Here is a 6,000-nt window from a genome sequence, read left to right on the forward strand (position 1 = left end):
TCATGGTATATTTGACCAGCGGAAGACTTGTTTACCCCCTCCCAGAAATGTAATGCAATGTATTGGTGCTGTCAAGTCAATATCATGGCATCCAACAGCATGACAGCCATTGACATGATCTTCTTTTTTCGTGTTAGACAAGGTTGTTCAGATTTCAGGCCATTGACATGCCATTTGACATTTCAGGCCATCACAGCCATTGACATGATCTTCTTTTTTCGTGTTAGACAAGGTTGTTCAGATTTCAGGCCGGGTGATCGAAATCCAGGTGAGTGTAGCTTTGTCCAGTTCTGCTATGCCATGCATTTCATTTGTCTTCTGTAAATGGGACAGTCAAGAATGACATAGCAGTTTTTCTTTCGTGGCGCACTTGCAGGCCGATGAGGGAGCCGAACCCCACTTGTGCATATTGGAATGGGACTCATGCTGTCAACTTCCTCATGGTGAGTCCCAGTAATTGTGAAAATCAAATGACAAAGAACAGAGACACATCATGGTATATATATCTCTGGAGTGGTAAAAAAATAAACCTTGGCCCACAGAACGAAGAAAGAAACCAGAAGTTATTGACATGACAATCGTTTGGTTCACAACATTTTATAACTTGTGCAATTGATTGAGTTTCGCTTTTAGCAGCATGATCGTTGCTTACTTCACAGTGTAGATTTTGACGATCTGTTTAAGCCTGATGCTGCGAGTTCGTTGTGGCAATATCGAATTACACAAGCTTTCGGAACACAGTTCCCTAGTCATGTGCTATGACGAATGTTATAACAATTTGTCATAGCACATGCTAGGGTACTGTGTTCCGAAACCTCGTGTAATTCGAAATTGCCACAACGAACTCACAGCATCAGGCTTAAACAGATCGTTAGAATCTACACTGTGATGAAATTTACAACTTAGCCTGCCATGAAGCATAAACAGGTTTGCCTCAAATCAAATTGAAAGCTTGCACAGTGTATTATTAAGGCCTGTGTTGAAGGTTGCTATGATTTGAATATTCTAAGCGATGCCTTGTTTTAAATATATTTTTTATTCAAACACAAAAATGATTTTTGGCAACAAACTTATGTTAACATTTTCATCTTATTTTTGTTAAAGCTGCTGCAACTATCAAATCTGGCAACCCTCATTTGGTTACTTCTGGAAGGCATATACACAGTCTGGAAGTTATGGTAACTTTTGGACTACAGTAATTCCTAGACAGTTACACCGGTAATAATTTTACCCTTTTAATCAATACAATGAGTACAGTACTTTTCTAGTACCAATACAATGAGCACAGTGCAGTACCTTTCACTACTGTATTGCATCTACCAAGAATGATACCGGTACTTCACTGTAGAACACTACGTAAAAAGCTAACAATTCCGGCTCCTATTTTTGCCAAGAATTTCAGACTCCAGCTGAAACCAGAGACTGCAGCTCAAACTTAAAAAACTCCGTCTTTTGATCTGTCCGTTCATCTGTGAGTGAAAGTGTGAAACTTACACTAACACAATGTGTGCTTTAGCCAAAATATCGTTACCATACCTCCGCCATTTGCCTTTGAAGCTGTCCTGGTCAGTGGTCACTGAAGCATTTCCATTGCTTTAAAAAAAATCTCAAAAACCAACTGTTACATGAATATACATGCGTACCTTAAGTGCTCAATACAAAGGATAACTTACGTTTACAGTAGGCCTATATCATCATATCGTACTTATTAATATTTGTTCTCTACAGTTATTAGTATCAAATTGCCCTGTTTTTGTATGCTTCACATAAAAATTGTTGCAATTCGGTGGTGGTATCCACGTTTTTCCTCGTTATTTCAGGAAAACTTTCGCAAGTGCTGTAGCCTATTGGGTAAAAACAAATCAAATCAACACAAAATTTTGCATTTTAAAACCTCGACGACACCGATTGTGATGAAAATCACATCATTAGTAAAAATGTATGAAAAAATCATTTTCCCAAAATTTTGTCTTTCTACGTCGAGTACTTTTCGAGATAGAGTGATTTGAAATTTTAGTCATTTTCACCACTTGATGGCGCCATTTTTCACATTTTTACCCATATCTCGGCCAATTTTCATTGTAGAGATATGGTTGATAGCTCATTTGAAAGGTAATTTTAAGCTCTATCAATCTATGTAAAAATAATGAAAATTTATTTAATAATGAAAGAGGAATGTTGTGTTCTTGGTTGTAAACTTCCGACAAGCATAGCAAAAATATATATTTTCAAAATCAAAATTTTTTTTTTTTTTTTAAATTTGATTCTTCTTCTACAGCCATGCAAAATATTGTGTTGTGTTTTGACCATTCTGTGTGTTTTTTTAATAATTTTATTTTCCTTAGTCAAATTTTTTTTTTTTCTGTTCATCCTTACTAAATTTTTTATACGTATCTGCAGGATTGCTTACATGGGAATTAGTAACAAGCTAAATGCTGTGACAACTTAATTATAAATAAGTACAGCTTCGATGAAGAGGAGGTTTTCAACTCTTCATACAGTGTGTCTTCAATATAATTAAGCAAGAAGAGACCGGGAGTTATACAGAGGCAGATGATTTAAATTATTTCTATATTTTTGCAATGCTGCAACATTTTGAAAAATACAAATTCGGCTTGAGGAATGAAGTTGGCTGCTGTAGCAGTTTGTATTGCGTGTGTCAGGAAATCTTTAAATAATATTATACAACATAGCTTTTTGTAGGTTCTAAAGATGAAATCCAATAGCCAAGATAAAATGATAAAAATTCATGAATAAGCAATGACATTGTCGACCGTTACCTTCAGAAGTTAACTATAAGCAAATATAAATAATTTTAGTGGACATAACTCACTACTAGACTACTAATAAAATATACAGACAGTAAACGCTGGTCACTTTATTTGAAGAAGTCAAAAATATGCAATATACATACATTACATCAGTGTTCCCTCCAAGGTTTTAATAATATTAATTTCTGTTACAGGGGAAATGCACTCAAAGCTAACTGTAGTTTATAAAATACCAAAAAATCCACACTTTACAAACATGCCAATGAAAATTATGCAACTTTATTTGATTGGAAGCAATCATCAAATCAATTTTGGTGATTAGGAGGTGTGATTACGTCATTGGGTGGGCATGGCTCTATACTTTGCATGCAAAATTATAACATTATCGCGAAAATGAAAGTTCTGGCACAAATTCCAAGCAGCAGCTATTTCATAGCAATGCATTAACTTTCATTTTAAACCACGAAAACCGAGTACCAGTATGCCAAAAGTATGAACACTGAATCTTTGTTATCGTGACCGACTGACCGTACTGTTAATTTGCATGCAAAGCAGAAAGTACTGGTACTTAGGGTGTACCTTAAAAAAAAAAGTTTGATAATTTATGCTCTCACCCCCTACATTTGTGCCATTTGACCTAAAAACAATGTCTGTTAAATTTGAGACAGATCCATTGATATTTAGAGGTCAACCTGGGACTTTGAATTTTTATACTGGGTCATTCCATGCCAAGCGTCCTAGACCTATCAGTTTGACCCTCTTCGATTTTGCTTAAACTTGGTTAAAATGTTATTTGGCATGATTTAGCCATGCATTACAAATTTTAGCTCAGTATCTATTATAGTTTTGAAAATGTGATGCTTTAAAGTTTTAGGTAACCCCTAAACTTTTCCACATTCGGTTTTTTGGATCATTTTCAATTAACCATATCTTTTTCTCCGAAGGTTATATAAAGTTTAATTTTTGTAAAATGATTCACTTTTAGCAATATTACATGATGACATTGTCAAAATACAATTAATTTGCAGCATAATGGAGTAATCAAGCCTCAAAGTAGCTCTTTTCTTCACCAAAAACAAATTTTGTGCCATATTTGGAAGTCTGTAACTTTTTTATGAAAAGTAGGATGGTTATTATATTTATCATGTATCCTCTTTCCCTACCAGGCAACAACTTCACCAAGTTTGATAAGTAACATTATATTTGTTAGAAGGTTACAATGCATCAAATTGTGCACCCCAAGCAAAAAAGCCTTATTTTCAGCTCCTTAAGTGAAAATGGAGGTGAAAATCTCTTCTACCAGAAACAAGAACTGGGAGGCGGTCAACATACTCGTTTGCTGTTATATACCCATTGCTCATCTACCTCAATAGATTGTTCTAACGTTTTTTTACATATCTGCTTCCTAACCCTATGTAGGAGGTTCGAGCCGGAGTAATCAAAAAGCAAATGTGGTGGGGCGATAACAGGCAAACACCGTAAGGTTAAATTTAGTTTTTAAAAATCATTCTTTGCCAAGAATTTTGTGCATATTAATTGTATTGTCACAATTTACTTTGTACAATTCATGATATTATAGTACAGTTGATATATATACAGGGTGACACAAAAAAAAACGTTCATCAGTAAAAATCGAATAACTTCCAAAAATTTATTTAGATTAACACAAAAATTCAGCTACATTAGGTTAAGTATATGTAGCAGACATATCCAAAGTTTCAAGTCTATACCACAAAAACTCTTTGTTTAACTGGCGCTCAAAAAATGTGCTCTAAATGAGCTCCCCGTTGCTGCAAGCACATTTGGATCCGGCGGGCAAAGTTCTCGATGACCCTCCCACATTCTTCCCTTGGGATTGCTTTTATTGTTGCTGTAATTGCTGCCTTTAGATCAGGAATAGTCTGGGGGTTGTTGCCATACACCCTATCCTTAAGGTAGCCCCACAGATAAAAATCTGGAGCGTTCAAGTCCGGTGAATACGGCGACCACTCCGGGTCACACCTGCGGCTGATCAGTTGGTCAGGAAAACGCTGCTGTAGCCATGCCAATGATTGGTTTGATGTGTGGAGGGTGGCACCATCCTGCTGGAACCACCGTCAGGGACCTCCAGTGGTTCCAGAAGGATGGTGCCACCCCCCCGCACCTCAAAGTTTTATCAGTGTATGGCAACAACCCCCAGACTATTCCTGATCTAAAGGCAGCAATTACAGCAACAATAAAGCAATCCCAAGGGAAGAATGTGGGAGGGTCATCGAGAACTTTGCCCGCCGGATCCAAATGTGCTTGCAGCAACGGGGAGCTCATTTAGAGCACATTTTTTGAGCGCCAGTTAAACAAAGAGTTTTTGTGGTATAGACTTGAAACTTTGGAGATGTCTGCTACATATACTTAACCTAATGTAGCTGAATTTTTGGGTTAATCTAAATAAAATTTTGGAAGTTATTTGATTTTTACTGATGAACGTTTTTTTTGTGTCACCCTGTATAATGATATTATAGTTGAGTGACAAAGTCAAAACTTTGTACTCAAGTTCCTTAGCTAATGTTCTTCAAATGGTTAAACAGTTTATTTTGTAAACACTTTTTACAGGGGTATTTTTATACCACAAGATGGCGTTATTTTGGCTTTATTGCTTGGGGTGCACAATTTGATGCATTGTAACCTTCTAACAAATATAATGTTACTTATCAAACTTAGTGAAGTTGTTGCCTGGTAGGGAAAGAGCATAGATGATAAATATAATAACCATCCTACTTTTCATAAAAAAGTTACAGACTTCCAAATATGGCACAAAATTTGCTTTTGGTGAAGAAAAGAGCTACTTTGAGGCTTGATTACTCCATTATGCTGCAAATTAATTGTATTTTGACAATGTCATCATGTAATATTGCTAAAAGTGAATCATTTTACAAAAATTAAACTTTATATAACCTTCGGAGAAAAAGATATGGTTAATTGAAAATGATCCAAAAAACCGAATGTGGAAAAGTTTAGGGGTTACCTAAAACTTTAAAGCATCACATTTTCAAAACTATAATAGATACTGAGCTAAAATTTGTAATGCATGGCTAAATCATGCCAAATAACATTTTAACCAAGTTTAAGCAAAATCGAAGAGGGTCAAACTGATAGGTCTAGAACGCTTGGCATGGAATGACCCAGTATAAAATTTCAAAGTCCCAGGTTGACCTCTAAATATCAATGGATCTGTCTCAAATTTAACAGACAT

The sequence above is a fragment of the Aplidium turbinatum genome, chromosome 12, assembly GCF_918807975.1.
Source record: "Aplidium turbinatum chromosome 12, kaAplTurb1.1, whole genome shotgun sequence".
NCBI classification, from domain to species: domain Eukaryota; kingdom Metazoa; phylum Chordata; class Ascidiacea; order Aplousobranchia; family Polyclinidae; genus Aplidium; species Aplidium turbinatum.